Source organism: Elephas maximus, chromosome 2 (genome assembly GCF_024166365.1).
Source record: "Elephas maximus indicus isolate mEleMax1 chromosome 2, mEleMax1 primary haplotype, whole genome shotgun sequence".
Lineage (NCBI taxonomy): Eukaryota > Metazoa > Chordata > Mammalia > Proboscidea > Elephantidae > Elephas > Elephas maximus.
Window position 1 is genome coordinate 2,881,243 of NC_064820.1, and position 24,639 is coordinate 2,905,881.

Below are 24,639 nucleotides of genomic sequence, written 5' to 3' on the forward strand. Positions count from 1 at the left end.
TAGATAAGTGTTAACTGTTATTTCTTCTGCAAATTAGCATTCACTGACAATCACGATGAGCGGAACATCACACTGAATTTGTTGGGAGAAAATTTTTTTGATAAAAATGCCACTTTAGAAAGTGAGTGTGTCTGAAGACATGCCCAGGTAAGGGAATGCATGATAAAGAGGTTTTGAGGTTCTCTGGGAAAGGAAGAAAGGGCCGAGAGACCAAAGACTGAGAGGCCATACATAAGTTACTTAGAAAAACTTACAGAGTTGAAAGCAAGGAAAATGGACTTGGATTCATAAATTGTTGCTTTACAGAATTCATGTGTGTTGAACATTGACCCTTCAAAATTCTTATTCACCCTGAACCGCAGAATGTGACCTTATTTTGGAACAGGGCCATTGCAGATGAAGTTAGTTAAGGATCTTCAGGTGAAATTGTTCCTATTTGTATAAGAGGGCAGGAAACAGAGAGACACACGACACACAGAGAAGAAGGTAATATGAAGATGGAAGCAGAGATTGGAGTGATCCATTTACAAGTCAGGGAACCAAGAATTTCCAGCAGCCACCAGAAGCTGGAGAGAGACATGGGATGCTTTTCACATCCTCTAGAACCCACAATTTCTCATCTTTAAAATGAGAATAATTTTTACTGCTTAGTATGAGTCTCCCAAAATGGCACACTAGAAAAAAATCAATCAACCACAAAACAGGGCAGTATTGGAGCAATTGAGAGGCAAAAAGGAAGGAGACATATAGAGAAAAAAATTAGCAAAACAGTAGAAGTAAGTCCCTTATTATCAGCAATCATTTTAAGTAAACATTAATTAAAATCACAATTAACAGACAGAAATTGACAAGTTGGATATAAAAACATAATCCTAGTATATGCTGCTGAGAAGTAACTCATTCTAGACCAAAGCACATAATCAAATGAAAGTGAAAGAATGGAAAACAATATTCCAAAAAATAGTAACCAAAAAAGAGTTGAGGAGGCTCTGCTAATATCAGACAAAATAGATTTAAAGTAAAAAAATTGTTACAAAAGACAAGGAAGGATACTGTATACTGATAAAATCACTGTTAAAGGATATATAACAATTGTAATTATATACACACAAAAAAACAGAAACCTAAACTATATAAAGCAAAAATTGACAGAATTGAAAGGAGAAATAGTTCTAAAATAATAATTGGAAATTTTAATACACCAGTTTCAATAATGAAGGGAACCTCTAAACAGAATATCAGGAAGGAAATAGACAACTTGAATAACACTGTAAACCAACCAGACATACCCTATATGTACAGAACACTCCACCACACAGCTGCAGAACACACATTCTTCTTAAGCACACTGGAGCATTCTGTGGGATAGACCGTATGTTAAGTCACAAAACAAGCCTCAATAAATGTAAATAGACTCAAATCATATGACGTATCTTCTGTGACCACGATTAATAAAGCTAGAAATCAACAACAGAAAGAAAACAGGAAAAATTAAAAATACATGAAATTAAGTGACATATTTTTAAACAACAAATGGATCAAAGGAGAAATTACTAGGGACATTAGAAAATACTACGAGATGACATCAAGGATATCATACAAGAAGAAAACAATAGATAATTTAAAAAGGCATGAAAGAAATAAAAGACCAAAATGAATGTCAGAAGAGACCCTGAAACTTGCTCTTCAACATCGAGTAGCTGAAGCTAATGGATTGGAATGTGAAAGTTGCAAACAAAGAAGGATCAGTAGTTGGAAAATATGGCCCTGGTGATAGAAACTATGCTGGATAGAATGATAGAATTTCGCAAGACCAACGACTTCGTCACTGCAAATACCTTCTTTCATGAACGTAAACAGTGATAATACACATGGACCTCGCCAGATGGAACACACAGAAATCAAACTGACTACATCTGTGGAAAGAGAGGATGAAAAAGCTCAATATCATCTGTCAGAACAAGGCCAGGGGCTGACTGTGGAACAGACCATCAATTGCTCATATGCAAGTTCAAGCTGAAACTGAAGAAAATCAGAGCAAGTCCACAAGAGCCAAAGTATGACCTTGAGTATATCCCGCCTGAATTTAAAGACCATCTCAAGAATAGATTGGATGCATTGAACGCTAGTGACCGGAGGCCAGACAAGCTGTAGAACGACATCAAGGACATCATACATGAAGAAAGTAAGAGGTCATCAAAAAGACAGGAAAGAAAGAAAAGACCAAGATGGATGTCAGAGGAGACTCTGAAACTTGCTCACAAACATCAAGCAGCTAAAGCAAAAGGAAGAAATGATGAAAAAAAGAACTGAACAGAAGATTTCAAAGGGTGGCTCAAGAAGACAAAGTAAAGTATTATAATGACATGTGCAAAGACCTGGAGATAGAAAGCCAAAAGGGAAGAATGCGCTCGGAGTTTCTCAAGCTGAAAGAACTGAAGAAAAAATTCAAGCCTTGAGTTGCAATAGTGAAGGATTCTATGGGGAAAATATTAAACGATGCGGGTAGCATCAAAAGAAGATGGAAGGAATACACAGAGTCATTATACCAAAAAGAATTAGTCGATGTTCAACCGTTTCAAGAGGTAGCATATGATCAGGAACTGATGGTACTGAAGGAAGAAGTCCAAGCTGCTCTGAAGTCATTGGCAAAAAACAAGGCTCCAGGAATTGATGGAATATCAATTGAGATGTTTCAAGAAACAGATGCAGCACTGGAGGTGCTCACCCATCTATGCCAAGAAATATGGAAGACAGCTTCCTGGCCAACTGACTGGAAGAGATCCATATTTATGCCTATTCCCAAGAAAGGTGATCCAACCGAATGTGGAAGTTATAGAACAATATCATTAATATCACACACAAGCAAAATTTTGCTGAAGATCATTCAAAAATGGCTGCAGCATATTGACAGGGAACTGCCAGGAATTCAGCCTGATTTCAGAAGAGGATGTGAAACCAGGGATATCATTGCTGATGTCAGATGGATCCTGGCTGAAAGCAGAGAATACCAGAAGGATGTTTACCTGTGTTTTATTGACTATGGACAGCCTTTCTACTGTGTGCATCATAACAAATTATGGATAATATTTTGAAGAATGGAAAATCCAGAATGCTTAATTGTGCTCATGAGAAACTTTTACATAGATCAAGAAGCAGTTGTTTGGACAGAACAAGGGGATGCTGATTTAAGTCAGGAAAGGTGTGCATCAGGGTTGTATCCTTTCACCATACCTATTCAATCTTTATGCTGAGCAAATAATCCGAGAAGGTGGACTATATGAAAAAGAATGGGGCATCAGGATTGGAGGAAGACGCATTAAGAACCTGCGTTATGTAGATGACACAACGTTGCTTGCTGAAAGTGAAGAGGACTGGAAGCACTTACTGGTGAAGATCAAAGACCACAGCCTTCAGTATGGATTGTACTTCACCATAAAGAAAACAAAAATCCTCACAACTGGGCCAATAAGCAACATCATGATAAATGGAGAAAAGACTGAAGTTGTCAGGGATTTCCTTTTATGTGAATCCACAATCTACACCCATGGAAGTATTGGTCAAGAAATCAAAGGGCATATTGCATCGGGCAAATCTGCTGGAAAAAAACCTCTTTAAAGTGTTAAAAAGCAAAGATATCACTTTGGGAATTAAGGCGCACCTGACCCAAGCCATGGTATTTTCAATTGCCTTGTATGCATGTGAAAACTGGACAATAAATAAGGAAGACCAAAGAAGAAATGATAAATCTGAATTACGATGTTGGTGAAAAATATTGGATACACCATGGAATGTCAGAAGAACAAACAAATCTGTCTTGAAAGAAGTACAACCAGAATGGTACTTGGAAGCGTGGATGGCGAGACTTTGATGTACTTTCGGCATCTTATCAGGAGCAACCAAACTCTGGAGAAGGACATCATGCCTGGCAACGCAGAGGATCAGCAAAAAGGAAGAAGACCCTTGACAAGATGGATTGATACAGTGGCTGCAGCAATGAGCTCAAACAGCAAAGATTGTGAGGATGGCTCAGGGCTGGGCAGCATTTCATTCTCTCGTACACAGAGTTGCTATGAGACAGAACTGACTTGAGGCACAACAACAACAAAACTATCATGACCAAAAGTTTGATGAAAAAACTATAATTGAGCATATTCTCTAAGGAGTAATGAAATTTCAAAAGAGCTTATTAGCAACAAACATGTGAACTAGGGTATTAAAGAAACATTTCAAATTATTAAGTGCATTTACTGTCTCTTAAATTATGCCAGTATAGAAAAAGTCATTTCAGTGGTGCTTATATCACATAATCAGTTATTATGAATCATTTAAAGATCGGATAAAAGTGGCCATAATTAAAATTGTATAACACTTATGGAAATGTTTCATGTTCAAGACCATATTACACTTACTTAGAGGAAATAGTGCATTAACGTGTCTTGGTTTGTACTTCAGCTGAACGATTCTCAATTCTTCCACTACCATGGGAGAAAATTAATTTTTTTTCTACAGAGTTTGCTATTCTAGGATAAAATATCTGTAACATAACATACCATATTATATGTGATTATTGCCTTATGTTGTTGTTGTTAGGTGCCCTCAAGTTGGTTCCGATTCCTAAGCACAACAGAACAAAACACTGCCCAGTCCTGAACCATCCTCACAATTGTTGCTATGCTTGAGCCCATTGTTGCAGCCACTGTGTCAATCCATGATGTTAAGGGTCATCTTCTTTTTGCTGACCCTCTACTTTACCAGGCATGATGTACTTCTCCAGAGACTGATCCCTCCTGATAACATGTCCAAAGTAAGTGAGAAATAGCCTCACCATCCTTGCTTCTAAGGAGGATTCTTGTTGTACTTCTTCCAAGACAGATTTGTTCATTCCTTTGGCAGTTCACCGTATATTCAATATTCTTCTCCAACACCACTATTCAAAGACGTCAATTCTTCTTCAGTCTTCCTTATTCATTGTCTAGCTTTCCCATGCATATGAGATAATTGAAAACACCACGGCTTGAGTTAGGCACACCTTAGTCCTCAAGGTGACATCTTTGCTTTTCAAAATTTTAAAGAGCCCTTTTGCAGCCGATTTGCCCAATGCAATGAGTCTTGATTTCCTGACTGTTGCTTCCATAGGTTTTGACTGTGGATCCAAGGAAAATGAAATCCTTGACAGCCTCAATCTTTTCTCGCTTTATCATGATGTTGCTCATTGGTCCAGTTGTGAGGACTTTTGTTTTCTTTATGATGAGTTGTAATTTACACTAAAGACTGTGGTCTTCGATCTTCATCAGTAAGTGCTTCAAGTCCTCTTCATTTCAGCAAGCACGGTTGTATCATCTGCATAACGCAGGTTGTTGATTAGTCTTCCCCCAATCCTGATGCCACGTTTTTCTTCATATAGTCTAACTTATTGGATTATTTGCTCAGCATACAGATTGAATAAGTATGGTGAAGGGATACAACCCTGATGCACACCTTTCCTGACTTTAAACCACACAGTATCCTCTTGTTCTTTCTGAACAACTGCCTCTTGATCCATGTACAGATTCCTTAAGAGCACAATTAAGTGTTCTGGAATTTTCATTCTTCACAATGTTATCCATAAATTTGTTATTATCCATGTTGCCAAATGACTTTGCATAGTCAATAAAACACAGGTAAATGTCTTTCTGATATTCTCTGATTTCAGCCAAGATCCATCTGACATCAGCAATGGTATCCTTGGTTCTACATCTTCTAAATCTGGCTTGAATTTCTCTGCAGTTTCCTGCCTATATAGTGCTGCAGCTGATTTTGAATGATCTTCTGCAAAATTTTGCTTGTATGTGATATTAATGACATTGTTCAATAATTTCTGCATTTGGTTAGATTGCCTTTCTTGAAAACAGGCATAAATATGGATCTCTTCCAGTCAATGGCCAGGTAGCTGTCTTCCAAATTTCTTGGCATAGACAAGTGAGCACTTCCAGCACTGCATCCATTTGTTGAAACATCTCAGTTGTTATTCTGTCAGTTCCCGGAACCTTGTTTTTCGCCAATGCCTTCAGTGCAGCTTAGACTTCTTCCTTCAGTACCATTGGCTCCTGATTGTATGTTACCTCCTGAAATGGTTGAATGTCAATGAATTCTTTTTGGTATAGTGACTCTGTGTATTCTTTCAATCTTCTTTTGATGCTTCCTGTGTCGTTTAATATTTTGCCCAATAGAATCCTTCACTATTGCAACTCCAGGCTTGAATTTTTTCTTCAGTTCTTTCAGCTTGAGAAATACCGAGTGTATTCTTCCCTTCTGGTTTTCTAGCTCCAGGTCATTGCACATGTCATCATAATACTTTACTTTGTCTTCTTGAGCTGCCCTTTGAAATCTTCTGTTCAGCTCTTTCACTTCATCATTTTTTCCTTTTGTTTTAGCTACTGGACATTCAAGTGCAAGTTTCAGAGTCTCTTCTGACATCCATTTAGGTCTTTTCTTTCTCTCCTGTCTTTTTAATGACCTTTTGTTTTCTTCATATATGATGTCCTTGAAGTCATTCCAGAACTCGTCTCATCTTCGGTCATTAGTGTTCAATGTGTGAAATCTATTCTTGAGATGGTCTCTAGATTCCGGTGGGATATACTCAAGGTCGTACTTTGGCTCGGGTGGACTTGTTCTGATTTTCTTCAGTTTCAGCTTGAACTTGCATATGAGTTATTGATGGTCTGATCCCCATTTGGCCCCTGGCCTTGTTCTGACTGATGATATTGAGATTTTCCATAGATGTGGTCGATTTGATTCCTGTGTGTTCTATCTTGTGAAGTCCGTGTGCATAGTTGCCATTTATGTTGGTGAAAAAAAAGATATTTACAAGGAATAAGTCATTGGTCTTGGTAAATTCTATCACGCAATGTGATCTCTATCACCAAGGCTGTGTTTTCCAACTACCGGTCCTTCTTCTTTGTTTCCAACTTTTATGTTCCAATCATCAGTAATTAGCAGTGCATCCTGATTACATGTTCGATCAATTTCAGACCACAGATTTTGGTAAAAATCTTCAATTTCCTTATCTTTGGCCTTAGTGATTGGTGCATAAATTTGAATAATAGTTGTATTAACTGGTCTTCCTTGCAGGTGTATGAATATTATCCTATTTTTGTACTTCAGGATCTATCTTGAAATGCTGTTTTTGACAATGAATGCAATGCCATTCCTCTTCAATTTGTCGTTCCCTGCATACTAGATCATATGATTGTCCTATTCGAAATGACCAATACCAGTCCATTTCAGCTCACTCATGCCTAGTATATGTATCTTTATGTGTTCCATTTCATTTTTGACAATTTTCCTAGGTTCATTCTTCATACATTCCAGGTTCTAATTATTAATGGATACTTGCATGTCTTTCTTCTTTGTTTGAGTCATGCCACATCAGCAATTGAAAGTCCTGAAAGCTAGACTTCACCCATTTCATTAAGGTTTACTCTACTTTTAGGAGGCAGCTCTTCCCTAATTGTCTTTTGAGTGCCTTTCGATCTGAGGGGCTCATCTTCTGGCACCATATCAGACAATGTTTCTCTGCTATTCACAAGTGTCTGTCAGTTTGTCATACTGTGGGAGTTTGTGTGTTGCTGTGATGCTGGAAGGTATGCTACCGGTATTCAAATACCAGCAGGGTCACCCATGGTGGACAGGTTTCAACTGAGCTTCCAGACTAAGACAGTCTAGGAAGAAGGACCCAGTGGGCTACTTCTGAAAAGAATTAGCCAGTGAAAATCATATGTATAGCATTCCTTATATGAAAGGCTTACTATTTACTTTTTCTCTCCTATAAACTCAGGCAAAGCCGAAAATGGAGGTAGGCTGAGTTCACAATATTTATATAGGTGAAGAAAACAGATCAAGATATCAGGAAGGACTTAGGGCTGGCATCACTTTAGCCTGAATATTCCCTGAAGATAGGACTGTTCTGAGAAATATTTGCTGTTTGGTTTGTATTAATGAAAACCCAGGAACATGCTTCTAAACCTTCTGTAATAAAATCTTTATCTCTTTTTTTTTCCTTAATAGCCAAAGGTTTTCCTTTTATGAAATTCAGATGATTTGATTGATCTATCAACTGGGAAAGTTCTCTACTGTCTTTAAAAGAAAACAAACAAACCCATCTTCCTAATAAAACCTTAAATTAATCATTGAAATCTTTTATTAGATTTTCTAAGAAAGAGGCTACCAACCAATAAAGTTAATGATTGTATGGTTAGGCCCAGGAGAGGTATGCCTACAGGAACAGTTTCTCCCCGCAGAACAAGGAGATGATCGTATATGGGATTTTGAGAATTTCAGAGTAAAGAGATTGGGGAAATTTGAGAGTCAGAAGATTTAGACATTTGTTATTTTTGGCTGAGTAACCATTGTTACTGCTGTGTACATGTTGCTGACTGGTTGACTTTCACAAGGGTAACTTCTGATTTTTTTTTCTCTTGCCAGCTGGTGAAGTTTCAGAAGAATGCTGTTATGGATAGAATTGTGTCCCCCCAGAATATGTATTGTAAATCCTAACCCATATGCCTATGGTCATAATCCCATTTGGGAATGGGTTGTCTTTGTAATGTTAACGAGGCAGGATTAGTGTAAGATGTTTCTTGAGTCATTCTCTTACAAGATATAAAAGGTGAAGATTAAGCAAGCAGAGATGGGGGAAGACAGATGCCAACCCACATGGAGATCTCCCAGGAACCAAGAAACAGAAGCTGAAGAGACAAGGACTGAGAGAGCTGAGAGAGAGGGAGAAAGCCTTCCACTAGAGCTGGTGCTCTGAATTTGGACTTCTAGCCTCCTAAACTCCAACTCATGGCAACCTTATGTATAACAGAATGAAATGTTGCCCAGTCCTGTGTCATCCTCATGATCACTGGCATGTTCAAGTCTATTGTTCTGGCTATTGTGTGAATCCATCTCATGGAATGTTCCCTAGTTTTCACTGACCCTCTGCTTTACCAGACATGATGTCCTTTTCTAGCAATTAGTCTTTCCTGGTGATGTGTCCAAAGCAAGGAAGACAAAGTATCACCATCCTTGCTTCTAATGAGCACTCTGGTTATATTCTTCTAAGACTGATTTGTTTGTTCTTCTGGTAGTCCACAGTATATTCAGTGCTCTTTATCAACACGACAGTTCGAATGTGTCAATTCTTCTCCTGTCTTCCTTTTTCCAGTTTTTGCATGTGTATGGGTGATAGAAAACACTATGGCCTGGGTCAGGTGCACCTTAGTCAATAAAGTTGCATCTTTGCTTTTCAAAACTTTAAAGAGGTCTTTTGCAACAGATTGTCCCAGGGACAATATGTCATTTGATGTCTTGACTGCTGCTTCCATGGATGTAATTGATCCATTAGAACCATTAAAACTGGTTCTGATGGTTACTTTTTGTCGTGGTTATAGGACAATCTATCTCTTCCTGAGAGTGAGATAACTCTTACTCAGAATGTCCCTTTTTGGTCATTCTCTCACCCAAAGTTTCAGCCAAAGTTGTGGATTCTCCTCAGAGTAGAGGGTTTGTTTGCACAAGTCTGGTTTATCATTTGAGTGTTGATATTTCACTCTGCATTTGTCTTTGAATCATTTATTGACCCATCTGTAGAGGCAATGGTTGCAAAGAAGCATTTAAGACTCAAATGACCTAAACAACAGACTCATACAAAAGATTAAAGCAACAAATACCAAAAGAATGTAAGAAACAAAAATAACTAAAAGAATCATAGGAGGGGACTAGAAAGTTTCTCCAGAAACATGGCTCAGATTTGAACAACAGAAAACACTGAATCCACTTACTAAATCTACTTTTGTAGTCATAACTAACTGGGAAGGAATTTAAACTGGTTTGTTGTGCACCAAGGTCATGGGCTGAATTATTTACAAATCAAACCAGAGCAAGGAGTGCATTTTTTGGTACCAACCTCAATTTCTTCGTTTCCCTATGTGTAAACACTCATCTATGCCAAGAAATTTGGAAGACAGCTACCTGGCCAACCAACTGGAAGAGATCCATATTTACACCTAGTCCCAAGAAAGGTGATCCAACCAAATGTGGAACTTATCGAATGGTATCATTAATATCACACACAAGTAAAATTTTGCTGAAGATCATTCAAAAGCAGCTACAGGAGTATATAAACAGGGAAGTGCCAGAAATTCAAGCTAGATTCAGAAGAGGACATAGAGCCAAGTATATAATTGTTGATATCAGATGAATTCTGGTTGAAAGCAGAGAATTCCAGAAAGATGTTTATCTATGTTTTATTGACTATGCAAAGGCATTCGACTGTGTGGATCATAACAAATTAAGGATAACATTGTGAAGAATGGGAATTCCAGAACACTTCGTTGTGTTCATGAGGAACATGTACATGGATTAAGAGGCAGTCATTTGAACAGAACAAGGGAATACTGCATGCTTTAAATTCAGAAAAGGTGTGCATCGGGGTTGTATTCTTTCACCATGCTTATTCAATCTATATGCTGAGGAAATAATCCAAGAAACTGGACGATATGAAGAAGAAGGTGGCATCAGGATTGGAGGAAAACTCATTAACAACCTGGGTTAGGCAAATGACACAACCTTGCTTGCTGAAAGTAAAGAGGACTTGAGGCACTTACTGATGAAGATCAGAGACCATAGCCTGCAGTATGAATTACACCTCAACTTAAAGAAAACAAAAATCCTCACAACTGGACCAATAAGCAACATCATGATAAATGGAAAAAAAAAAAAGTTGAAGTTTTCCAAGATTTAATTTTGCTTGGATCCACAATCAATACCCATGGAAGCAGCAGTCAAGAAATCAAAAGATGCATTGCATTGGGCAAATCTACTGCAAAAGACCTCTTTAAAACATTAAAAAAAAAAAAAAAAGATGTCACCCTGAAAACTAAGCTGCGCCTAACCCAAGCCTTGGTGTTTTCAATCACCTCATATACGTGGGAACGTTGGATGATGAAGAGAAGGCTGCAGAAGAATTGACACCTCCAAATTGTGGTGTTGGTGAAGAATATTGAATATGCCATGGACTACCCAAAGAATAAACAAATCTGTCTTGGAAAAAGTACAACCAGAATGCTCCTTAGTAGGAAAGTTGGCAAGACTACGTCTCACATACTTTGGACATGTTATCAAGAGGGATCAGTCCCTGAAGAAGGCCATCATGCTTGGTAAAGTAGAGGGTCATCAAAAAGAGGAAGACCTTCAACAAGATGGATTTATACAGTGGGTGCAACAATGGACTCAAGCATAACAGGGATTGTGAGGATGGCACAGGACTGGGTATTGTTTAGTTCTATTGTACATAGGATTGCTATGAGTTGTAACCAACTCAACGGCACCTAACAACAATAACAATATATATAAACCTTAATCCAAAAGCTAATTCCACCAGTTACCACGTATACTCCAACACAAAACCTGTTGCCATGGAGTTGATTCCAACTCATAGTGACTGCATATGACAGAGTAGAACTGCCCCATAGGGTTTCCAATTCTGTAATCTTTACAGAAGCTGACAGCCACACGTTTCTACTACCAAATGGCTGGTGGGTTCGAACCACCAACCTTTCAGTTAGCTGCCAAATGTTTAACCACCTACCACCAGGGCTCCTTCACATACAGCTGTGAAAGATTTTATTGTTTTTGTCTCATTAGAAGTTGAAATAGTCCATTGAATAACGGAGGAGTTATACTCTTGGGAGTCAATCAACTAGCCCCACAGAACAATAAATCTTGGTCCGTAGTTGACAATGAAGAGCCTAATTCCCACATAGGGAAGAGGATTCAGGAAGTGAACAAGAGATGTAATTAACATTGTTGTTGTTAGATGCTGTCAAGTCAGTTCCAACTCATAGCAACCCTACATAAAACAAAACACTGCCTGGTCCTGTGCCATTCTGACCACTGTTGCTATGAGTGAGCCCATTGTTGCAGCCACTGTAGCAATCCATTTTTAAGAGTCTTGCTTTTTTACGATGACCCTCTGCTTACCAATCATGATGTCCTTCTCCAGGGACTAGTCCCTCCTGATACCATGTCAAAAGCACATAAGACGAAGTATCGCCATCCTCTTTTCTAAGGAGCATTCTGGCTATACTTCTTCCAAGACAGATTTGCTTGTTCGACATTAGTGGACATTTAAGTATATTATCCATTGGTGTTGTCATGAATAAGTGTCAATCTCACATTTAAAGTTTATTTGTATTCCCTTCTTTGAGCTTAAGAGTAATCTCCTTCTTTATGTGTTGGCTACAAATGGTATCATAATTGGTAAAGTTGGTGTAACATATCTTTACATTTTTTGTAGATCTGAACATTTTTAACTTTCTCTTGTTTTATAGAGATAAACATGGTTCAAAATTTGAGTCTCTTTTGGGATTTTATTTGTAGCATTTAATTTGGAGTCCCTGGGAGGCACAAACAGCTAAGCACTTGAGTACTAACTAAAACGTTGGTGGTTCAAACCCACCCAAAGATGATTCAGAAGACAGGTCTGGTGATCTGCTTCAGAAAGGCCCTAGCTTTGAACACTCTGTGAAGCACTTCTACTTTGTAACACGTGGGATTGCCATGAGTTGGATTTGACTTTATGGCAACTAACGATGACAACACTTCAAAAGAAATACCATGAGCAACCAGCTATTAAAGGAAAAGTACGGTTGGGGCTAGATAAAATTATGTTGTACTGTTGTACTCTGGCCTTTACATAAGTTTATAGCAACCTTATCCCAAGTATTTATCAGTGTACAGAAACCCACCACATACTAAGGCTTATTAATCATCAGACTAGCCTTGATATAGACTTAATAGCATTGATGGCCATTATTTGAGTTTTCTCAGGTGATGGCAAGGGGTACTATGTCCAGCAATTCTTTGTTTTGTTCTAGCAACAGTGTGTGAAATCTGAATTATAAATTTGAGGTGGTGACTGTGTGCAGTAAAATGTAGACTTAGGAAAGTTGTTATCATTAGTTATGGGAATATGATGGGGTCATTCAGAAGTGCATAACTTAAACTGCTAAAAATATGACTAAAAGAAAAAAAACTTATACAAAGAAAAAAGTGACAATCTGCAGTTCCAGAAATATAAAGAATTTTTTCCTAATGGTGTTGGGCAAAAACTGTCCGTTTCACAAGTTGTCTGCTTGTTCTGGGGGTTTTATGTTAACAGGCAACTTCCATGGACCATTTGATTTTTGAATTTCTTGGAGAACCTCAGTTTAATATCTCTAATTGGTACAATTTTCTTATTTTTTCATTTGAGAATGGGTGATGTCAGGAAACATGCATTCAAGATCAGTTTTTGGTAATTTCACTGCTGTTCTGGTTATCATGAGTACTGGGCATGGTCCTTAGTACTGGACAAAGTCTTTGAGAGAAGGTTTTTCTTTAGATCATCAAATCATATAGTTTTAGGTCATTTAGGGCCTGATGAGATGATTGGCAAAGAAGGGAGCCTGTACTTGTTGATAGTAGAACCGAGTATACATACTGTTATTCATTTTAGCTAGATCAGCTTGTAGAATACTGGAATTGAGTACTGGTGGAGGTATTTCTCAAGAAATGGGCCTGCCAGTAGCCAGTTCAGAGGGAGATAATATATAAATTCCTGAGGGTGAATAGTGGAAGGCCATGAAAGCTGAGGGTGGTATTTTAGACCCTGAGACTTCAAAGGTATCTGGTAGTTTCAATCATTTCAGTTTTAAAGCTCAATTTGTCATTCTACTTTTCTGAGCCTCGAGGGACGTCAAGACCGGGAATTCTCTAAGGGACAAAAAAATGGCTAATTCAGAAATAAGTTTTCCAGTAAATTTTTTTTCCCCGTCACTCTAGGATAAGTTGGAACCTCATGTCTAAAGAACACAAAATATTATATTTTTTAAACCACCAGTCCTAAGACTTTTTGATAAGATAATACTTTATATAAAAATTCAACATAATTTTAGCAGTCCTTATTCATAACCCATGTCGTGGAGCCATCTCTAACTCATGGCAACCTTATGTAATACTGAACAAAAAGTTACCTGGTCCTGCACCATCTTCATGATTGTACGTTTAAGTCCATTGTTGCAGCCACCGTGTTAGTACACCTCATGGGGGTTTCTTTCCACCCTCCTCTCCCCATGTTCCTAGGCAGGAGCCTCATACTCTGGCAAACTGAGCTTGCCTTACTCTTCACTGAGACTGTTCTTTGGCTCATGACCTGTCCTCCATCTCAAATGCTTAGCATCCTCAACTTCTGTAAGAAAACTCATACTTGTTCTTCCTGACCCTAAGCAAAACTTCCCCTGACTACTAACCTTGAGAGGTGCACAGAACAGTCTTTCTCTCCCCTGGATCATAAGAATGGCTTGGTGTAGCAGGAAGAAGTCAAATGCCAGATTTCTCAGTTAGCTGACTATGCCCTTGGGTAATTTGAGCTTACTACATCTTCATTGGTAAATTTGGAATAATATCAACCATTCGTCTGTTTTCACAAACTTGTGGAGAAGATCCACAAAGTTAATACTTAAAAATGAACCATGTGGACCAAGAGATACTTTTAATTCCATCCTTAATGTCTTCTATAACCCAGTCTTTTCTGAGCAGGGTATGGTTCAGTTTCCAAGTATTTGATTTCTTTTCCCTGCTTTTTCTGTTCTTGATTTCTACATTTATGGCCTTATGGTCAGAGAAGATGCTTTGTAATATTTCAATGTTTTGGATTCTGCTAAGGCTTGCTTTATGACCTAACATGTGGTCTGTTCTAGAGAATGTTCCATGTGCCCTAGAAAAGAAAGTATACTTGACTGCTGTTGGGTGGAGTGTTCTGTATATGTCTATGAGGTCAGGTAGGTTGATTGTGGCATTTAGATCTTCCATGTCTTTACTGAGCTTCTTACTGGATGTCCTGCCCTTTACCAAAAGTGGTGTGTTGAAGTCTCCTAGGATGATTGTGGAGCTGTCTATCTCACTTTTCTATGCTGTTAGAGTTTGTTTTATGTATCTTGCAGCCCTGTCATTGGGTGCATAAATATTTAATATGGTTATATCCTCCTGGTATATTGTCCCTTTAATCATTATATAGTGTCCTTCCTTATCCTTTGTGGTAGATTTAACTTTAAAATCTACTTTGTCGGAAATTAATTTTGCCACTCCTGCTGTTTTTTGATTGTTGTTTGCTTGATATTTTTTTTCCATCCTTTGAGTTTTTGTTTATGTCTCTGAGTCTAAGGTATGCCTTTTGTAGGCAGCATATAGACAGATCATGATTTTTTTTAATCCATTCTGCAACTCTGTCTCTTTATTGGTGCACTTAGTCCATTTACATTCAGTGTGATTATAGATGGGTATGAGTTCAGTGCTGTCATTTTGATATCTTTTTTTGTGTGTTGTTGACAGTTTCATTTTTCCACTTACTTTTTTGTGCTGAGAAGTTTTTCTTTGTAAATTGTGCGTTCTTCTTTTTCATTGTAGTTGAATTTGTTTTTGCTGAAGTCTTTACATTTATCTTGTTTTTTATTTTGAAGTGTAGGATTGTTAGTCTTCTTTCTGGTTACCTTAATATTTATCCATTTTTCTAAGTTTAAACCTACCTTGTATCTCCCTATATCGCCTTGTCTTCCTCTCCATATGTAGTATCTATGCCTATTTTATTTAGTCCCTCTTTATTGATTATTGTTGTCTTTTACATAATGACATCACTGATTCCCTGTTTTGAGCATTTTTTAAATTATTTATTTATTTATTGTGATTTCCCTATCTGAGTTGATATCTGTTTGCTCTGTTCTGTGTTCTAGTGTTGTGTTGATATCTGATATTATTGATTTTCTAACCAGAGAATTCCCTTTAGTATTTCTTGTAGTTTTGGTTTGATTTTTGCAAATTCCCTAGGCTTGTGTTTATCTCTAAATGTCTTAATTTCACCTTCATATTTGAGAAAAGTTTTGCTGGATGTATGATTCTTGGCTGGCAATTTTTCTCCTTCAATGTTCTATATATGCCATCCCATTGCCATCTTGCCTGCATGGTTTCTGCTGAGTAGTCTGAACTTATTTATTGATTCTCCTTTGTAGATGAATTTTCACTTATCCCTGCTGCTCTTAAAATTCTCTCTTTATCTTTGGTTTTGGCAAGTTTGATTATCATATGCCTTGGTGACTTTCTTTTCAGATCTAGTTTATGTGGAGTTTGATGAGCATCTTAGATAGATATCTTCTCATCTTTCACTATATCAGGGAAGTTTTCTGCCAACAAATCTTTGACAATTCTCTCTGTATTTTCTGCTATCCCTCCCTGTTCTGCAACTCCAATCACTCGTAGGTTATTTTTCTTGATAGACTCCCACATGATTCATAAGGTTTCTTCATTTTTTATAATTCTTTTATCTGATTTTTCTTCACATATATTAGTGCCATGTGATTTATCTTTGAGTTCAGAAATTCTGGCTTCTACATAGTCAGTTCTGCTCCTCTGACTTTCTATTGAGCTGTCTAACTCTGTAATTTTGCTGTTAATCTTCTGAATTTCTGATTGCTGTCTGCCTATGGATTTTTCCAGCCTATTAAACTTTTTATTATGTTCCTGAATAATCTTTCTAATTTCTTCAATTGCTTTATCTGTGTTTTCCTTGGTTTGTTCTGCATATTGCCTCATTTCCTTCCTGATGTCTTGAAGGGTTCTGTATATTAAACTTTTGTATTCTGGCTCTGGTAATTCCAGGAATGCACTTTCATCTAGAAGATCCCTGGATTCTTTGTTTTGAGAGTTTGTTGATGTGATCATGGTCTGTTTCTTTATGTGACTTGATATTGACTGTTGTCTCTGAGCCATCTATAAGTTATTGTGTTAGTTTATTCTTGCTTACTCTGTTGTAGCTTCTTGTTTTGTTTTGTTTTGATATACCCAGATGGATTGCTTGAGTGAGCTAGCTTAGTTATTTTCACCTTTGGAGCTCTGACGTCCTGTCCCCAGATGGCTAGAGCTGTTATCAGGTATATCAGTCTAGGAGTCCATTCAGTTTTCTTGTATGAATTCACCTCAGGTTTCCAGGTAGCTGATCATCAAGTGTGTGTTATAGGCTCTGTCCTACAGTCTTAGAGGGGCAGGGGTGATTGGCATATATACCGGTATCTGATTGCAGCAGTGGGTCACCCTCTGAACAAGGCAAGGGCTGAGAGCCAACCCCCGAGTATCTCTGAGAAAAGTACATCCCTGTTCCCTAGAGTGTGCAGGTGAGTGGGTTCTGCAGATGGTCTGTGGGGACCCAAAGTTTTTGGTTGTAAGCACTGGAAAGTACCAGTTATTCTTGGACCCCTGTCGCGGGTGACTGGGTGACCTGAGTGGAGCTATCAGTCCTTTGGTCCCTGGTGTGGGTAGAGGAAGACCTTGTTTAACAGGCAAATCAATGTCAAACATCAAACACCCACCTCTCCACCGCAGCGATGAAACAGTTGGATTCTGCCAACAAGGGCCTATTCTCCCGAAATAGGCCCACACAGCTCCATGTAGAGGGCAAAGGAGCTCAAAGTTCATGGGCCATTTATGCCTGGACAGGAGCTGCTTCTGTCCTGAGCTCCCCCTGTTAGTGGAGCTAGAAAATTATCTTTTTCCCCCTAACTGCAAATTTTTTTCTTCCCCAAGGCCGGGAGTTTGGCCCTAGGTACTCAACAGTGCCTATCTCAGGCTCAGGGAATTTAACCACTGAAGCCAGCTTGGGGGTGGGGGGTGGGGGGTGGGGGGCGTGGTAAAATATTCTCAAGGACTTAACTTTTGCTGAGAGCACCCTTCTTCTCTGGTTCCGGAGGTGTGAGTAGGCTGTGTGGCTGGCTGCTTCTCCCTGAGGAAACTCCAGCCGAATGCTAGTACTCCCTGCCGCTGCCACGGCTCCGGGAATGGTGCCTGAGGGCTGTCTGTGATTCAGGTCCAGTAACTCCTATACGCTTCTGAACGGTCTCTTCCCTGCCTGCCCCTCAGTTCATTTTCTAAGCTTGCCTTTGAACCTCAGGGCTACCAGCTTGTCACAAATATACTCATTTCACTTGTTTTTTTCGGGTCTTTGTTGTAAAGAGGGCTTGCCGGAAGCATCTGTCCATTCCGCCATCTTGGCTCCAACTCCCTCCCTATGGATTCTTGCAGCTTATTAAGTTTGTCATTATGTTCTTGAATAATCTTTTTAATTTCTTCAACTGCTGTATCTGTGTGCTCCTTGGCTTTTTCTGTGTATTGCCTGATCTCGTTCCTGGTGTCTTGAAGCATTCTGTATATTAATCTTTTGTATTCTACATCTAGCAATTCCAGGAATACATCTTCATCCGGGAGATTCCTTGATTTTCTGTTTTGGGAGTTTGTAGAAGCAATCACGGTCTGTTTCTTTATGTGATTTGATATCGACTGCTGTCTCTGAGCCATCTATAAGTTATTGTAATAATTTATTTTTTGTTGGCTCACTGTGTCCTAACTTCTTGCTTTGTTTTGTTTCGATATACCCAAATAGGCTACTAGAGTGAGATAACTTGATTATTCGAGGCTTTGAAGCACTAATGTCCTGTTATCAGATGGCTAGAGCCGTTACCAGGTATATGAGCCTAGGAGTCCGTTCACTATTCTTGTATAGATTCAGCTCAGGTGTCCTGATAGTCAGTCACCTAGTGTGTGGTGTAGGCTCTCACCTACTATCTAAGAGGAGCAGTGGTGATGGTTGTAGGTACCGGTTTCTGGTAGCAGTAGGGGGTCACAGTCTGAGGAAGGCAGGGTGCCGACAACCTTCCTCCAAGCATCAGTGACAAAGTAGCGTCTCTTTTCTCTAGCACGCTCTGGGGGTGGGCTCTGCAGCTGTACCTTGGGCACTCAATGGTTATACCTGTAAAGACTGGTAGGCACCACTATCCTTGGACACCTTTTGCGGGTGGCTAGATGGTGTGGATGGAGCCTCTGGCCCTCAGGTCCCTGCAGCGGGTAGGTGAGGGCTCTGTTTAATAAGCAGAGCTGTATCAGACCTCCAAAACCTGCCTCTCCACCGCACAGTGGAAACAATTACAGTCAGACTAACAGATTTGCCCGTGCGTTATAATAGCCACCTGGATCCATGTAAGGGTGACAGCCAAAGTCTGTGGATCGCTTATGCCTGGACTGGAGCTGCCTCTGCTCTGAGCTTCCAGGTTAGGGGAGCTGGGAAAGTATTTTTCCCGTTTGTTGTTTTGCTCCTTCTCCCAGGCCAGGAGAATGGCTCAGAGGGAGTGCAGCAGGTTCTATCTCAGGTCCAGGGAAATCAACTATTAATAAAGCTGGCTGGGGCAGAGGGGGGAGGGATTAGATAGATAGGAGAGAGTGCTTTCAGATGAAGGAACTATTAGAGCCGCATGATAAATTAGACAAAATCACTTGTCTTGTGTGGAGAGCACTGTTTTATCTCAGATTCCAGAGGCATGTGTAACCTGTGTGCACTGGCTGGGTCCCCAATGAGATTGCCACAGGGGGTTAGGGCTGTGTCCAGTGCTTGCCTTCTTTCACTGAGCAGCTTTGTCCTAAACTGCACAGCCAGTCCCATGGCCGTCACACCAGGGTGTCAGGGTGCCAGCAGTTCGTTTGCTTCATTTTGCTGAAGGAGCCACTTCCTAAATGCCGTGGCCAACCCCACTGTCGACATGCCACAGGGCCAGGGGTGCACCACTTTGCTTGCCTTCTTTTGCTGAAACTGCCATGTCTCAGGAAACTACCATCAGCCCTGCCGCCGTTGTGCCAAAGAACAGCTCCAAGGAACTGGAGCTGAGGTACCACGTGGGCTTGGCAACTTGTCGCTGCTTCTGCACCATCTCTCCCTCCCCCATCACTCAGACCAGTTCCTTAACTCTGCGTTTGATGCTCAGGGCTTGTAGATTGTCGTATAGGTAAGCAATTCACTTGTTTTTTTCAGGTCTTTGTTGCGAGAGCGTTTAGCAGAAGCTTCTGACCGGTTCGCAGTCTTGGCCCCACCCCAGGAAATGCTTTTAAATGTTGTCATCTCTCAGTGCACTGTTCTGTGGTTATTTGTGGGTTTCATTACAATCTACTGGATCGGTAAGGAAACAAAAGAATATTACAAAAAATTGGCTTCATCTAACGTTTAATAGGACTTATAGTTTATACATACACATTTTAAGAATTGGTAATTTTAAAGAAAATCAAAATTATAGTTGACAAAAAATTTTATAATCATTAGTAAGAGTGACAGCTCTAGCAAAATCAATGTAAAACATTTCTGTGCCTTAAGCTGACTAAGTCTACAATAAACAAATTTTGATAATGCTTCTTTGATTTCTGTCATCTTGCAATTTTTCTCCTGGCTTTCAGTGTAGTACAATTTATCGTAATGGAAAACCTTTCTCCTCATAAAATAAAAAAGGCCCAGAAAACCCATTCACTAGTCTCTTCCAGTAACCACTTAACCCCTCAGATTTTACTGCGTTGGGGAGCGTCTCACCATTTGTCTCCTGTAAGAATAAAATCTATGGGCCTTGGCTTCTGTAAATTCTTTGGAGAAAACAGAAATGCTGAGACATTGGAGATGCTGTGTTTTCTCATAGTCATGCAATCATTTATAATCATCAACTCACCCCTCAATCACAGGAAACTCCTGGCTGCAGCTATGGAAATCTCATTTTCTCTCTCTCCTTAGACAGAGGTTCATCCTTTACAATATTATGAAATGCTTGGCTCTCTTATAGATTTCAAGAAGACCTGAGTTTGCCCTAATGTTTTGAATGAACGAATTGCTAAAGTTTGGACAGCTCTTGGAGCTAATCCAGTTAACCCAAAACTAAACCTGTTGCCCTTGAGTCAATTCCAACTCATGGCAACCCCATGTGTTACAAAGTAGAACTGCTCCATTGTGTCTTCTTGGCTGTAATCTTTACAGAAGCAGATTTCCAGGCCTTTCTCCCATGTCGATACTGGGCAGATTTGAACTGCCAACTTTTAGGATGGTAGTCGAGTGCAGACCATTTGCACCACTCAGGGACCTACTAATCCAGTCACAACCTTCTCATTCCACCCAGTGGAAACCAAGGCAGGAGAGGCCACGCAATTTTTCAGGGGCAGTGTTAGGGGAAGAACCCACATCTTAAAACAAAACAAAACAAAAACAGTTGCTATCGAGTCAACTTTGACTTGATGACAGCCCCATATGTGTCAGAAAAGAACTGTGTCCATAGGGTATTCAGTGGTTGGTTTTTCAGAAGTAGATCACCAGGACTTTTTGGCATTGTTGTTGTTAAGCGCCATTGAGTTCGTTCCGACTCATAGCAATCCTATGCACAGTGGAATGAAACACTGCCTGGTCCAGCTCCATCCTCACAATCCCTGTTATACTTGAGCCCATTGTTGCAGCATACAGATTAAATAAGTTTGGTGAAAGGATACAACCCTGACACACACCTTTCCTCCTTTTAAACCACACAGTATCCTCTTGTTCTGTTCAAACGGCTACCTCTTCGTCTAAGGACGGGTTCCCCATGAGCACAATTCTGGAATTCTCATTCTTCAAAATGTTATCCATAATTTGCTAAAATACACACATTAGAATGTCCTTGCATAGTCAATAAAACACAAATAAACATCTTTCTGGCATTCTCTGCTTGTAGCCAAGATCCATATGACATCAGTAATGATATTCCTCATTCCACATCCTCTTTTGAATTCGGCTTGAATTTCTGGCAGTTCCTTGTTGATGTACTGCTTAACCATTTTTAATTATCTTTAGCATAATTTTACTTCCATGTGCCATTAATGATATTGTTCAATAATTTCCGCATTCTATTGGATCATCATTCTTTGGAATTGGCATGTGTATGGATCTCTTGCAGTCTGTTGGTCAGGAAGCTGTCTTCCAAATTTCTTGGCATAGACGAGTGAAAGCTTCCAGCACTGCATCTGTTTATTGAAACATCTTAGTTGGTATTCCATCAATTCCTGGAGCCTTGTCTTTTGCCAATGCTTTCGTGCAGCTTGGACTTTTTCCTTCAGTGCCATTGGTTCCTGATCACAAGCTATGTTCTGAAATGGTTGAACATCGACCAATTCTTTTTGGTAAAGTGACTCTGTATTCCTTCCATCTCCTTTTGATACTTCCAGTATTTTGCCCATAGAATCTATCAGTATTGGAACTAGAGGCTTAGAGTTAAAATTAGAATACTTTTAAGTAAATATATAATTAGTTCTGTAAGTCAGGGGGTATGTTTTAACATACTTAAAACATTTTTAAACTTTTAAGGTTTTAAACTTTGAGCTGAATTTTAAAATAATGACTTGGTGTCTTCCACTTTCAACCATAAAAAATCTTTTCCCCAAACCACTATGGTGATATTTATTTCATTTCCACTTTAGACACTGATTGTGTTAGAGCCAAAGACCAACATTACCCCAGAATTTAAAAATGAAACAGCTATATGATGAAGGGGAGATAACACCAGGTAGTTTTAGCTTGTAGATTGTCCTTTTCTCTCCGTTAATATCTACTTTTTTCATCGTTAAGACTCTGTTCTTTGGCAAAGAAAATATTTTTAATGTTACTCATTTTATACCCAGCACATCGAATATGGCCCATGGCACCCAGAAGCTCTCCCCTGAAAGCTAGATTAAAAGAAATAAAATAAATAAGTCAATAAATAAATTAATAGGGGAAATTTTGCCTTTCCCACTTTTAATAAGGAACCATTTGGTGTACTGGAATTATATTATAAAATTCCCTAAATCCACATAACTTAAATGTACACAAAATACAGCTTGATGTTTTTCAACAGCCATATATCAGCACGCTGGGGAAACACTGAACCTAATAACCATTGATGTGAGTAGCAGTGGGCAGGGTCTTGATGTTGTGTAAGTAAAATGGAATATAGTCTTGATATTTTAAGTCTTGGATTTTTGTTTAATTGACTATAAAGAAAAGTGACAGCAAAAGATACAATATGCAGTATAGAAAGTTAAAGAAAATATTTGTTCATTTATCACTGAGGGTAGAACTACGTAACAGTGAGGCAGGTAGCTCTGAAGGGCTTGCTCAGGAAGAACGCACATTGAAAATAACAAAAAAAAATCCACAATAGACATGTTGCTAGTAGACGTTCCCAAAAACTTTTCGTCACACTAATTGGGGAACTAAATGTCCAAATTCCACCGATACCAAGGACACCTTGATTCCTCACCCTAATTAGACACCCGCAGATGTTCAACCAGTGAAGTAAATTATGACACTGTGAAGTTAAATTGGCCTTAGCAGAACCCTTAAGGACTGTCACTTTAACACATCTCTAAAATATACCCCCTGAAGTCCACTCTGAAATCTTATGTCTGTGTCTATCTTACATCTGTGTCTATGAACTTGCATACTTGACAGCTCAAGTGAAGACATCAAATCTCCTTGACATGTGAAGTCAATAGTTAAAGAGAAATCCAGGTCTAATGGCATGGTAAGAAGACACAGCCCCCAGCTGCAGTAGAGAAGTAACCGACATGATTGAAGGTTGTGTTGCCATTTAGACAACTGCATTGCTAATATTGGCTCCAGGAGAAAGGGCACACTGACAAAATGCTAAATGACTCCAGTAGTACTAATTTATTCATGGAAATAAGAGTAACCAAAGAACAGCCTGTAATATGTCTTTATGTGACTGTAGAATTTATATAAAAACCTACTTTCAAATAATGTAAATAAGAAAGCAGATTTATGTATTCAGACTGGAGTTAACTTTCCACATATCCTAATTTCTGGTTAACGTGGAACTTTCTTGGACTTGGTTTTGGGGGTTTACTTATTTTGAAGACAAGGTTGTGTGTGTGAATGGTAGTGTAGCCTCATTGCAGTGAGTGTGTACTTGTCAAGTGCCTTCGAAGCTCACATCCAAAAGCAGAGGCTAATTACACCTTGGAGGTGGGGAAAATAAGAGAGCCTGTGTAAGAAAAAAATACCCTTCCCACCTCATCTGCACCTAATAGATGTAATAAATCTTAATGAGAAATTATCTCGAGAAGCTCTGGATATAGAGATGCTTGCTACCATTTATTTACAGTTAAATAGCAATACATATTGTCAAAAGACACCAGAGAAAAAGATCAGTTGAGCAGGGATATATTTACTTACATTATTCCCTAATAAAAGAAAGTCTTGGAAGAAAAGTAATAAATTACATTCTTGTCCTGAGCTCTGGAGGACAAAATAATCAACATTAAGCAAATTATAAAGAGATAAATTGTGAGTGGTTTCTAAGGCTTCTTAACAAATACCCCAAATATAGCAAACATTAATTTTGATCGGGGACCCTCCTGGCCTGGAATTAAAACAGGGCACAGCAGAGACAACTGGTGTCTGCTCCTAAATATCTTATGGAAGCCACAAAGGCTGGTGTCCTTTGAAGAATCATTCACCCGTGTGTCTGCTGGTTGATGCTGGCTTTCAGCTGGGGCTGCAGTTCTACCAAAGGTGGCCTCTTTGTGTAATCTAGCTTGGGCTTCCTCACAACATCCTTGCTGGATTCCAAGGGCCACCGTACAGAGTGAGGGAGAGAGATGGAGATATAGATAGGGAGAGTAAAACAAAAAACAACAAAAAAGCTGCCGTTGAGTCTATTCAGACTTATGGTGACACCATGTGTTGTAAAGTAGAAG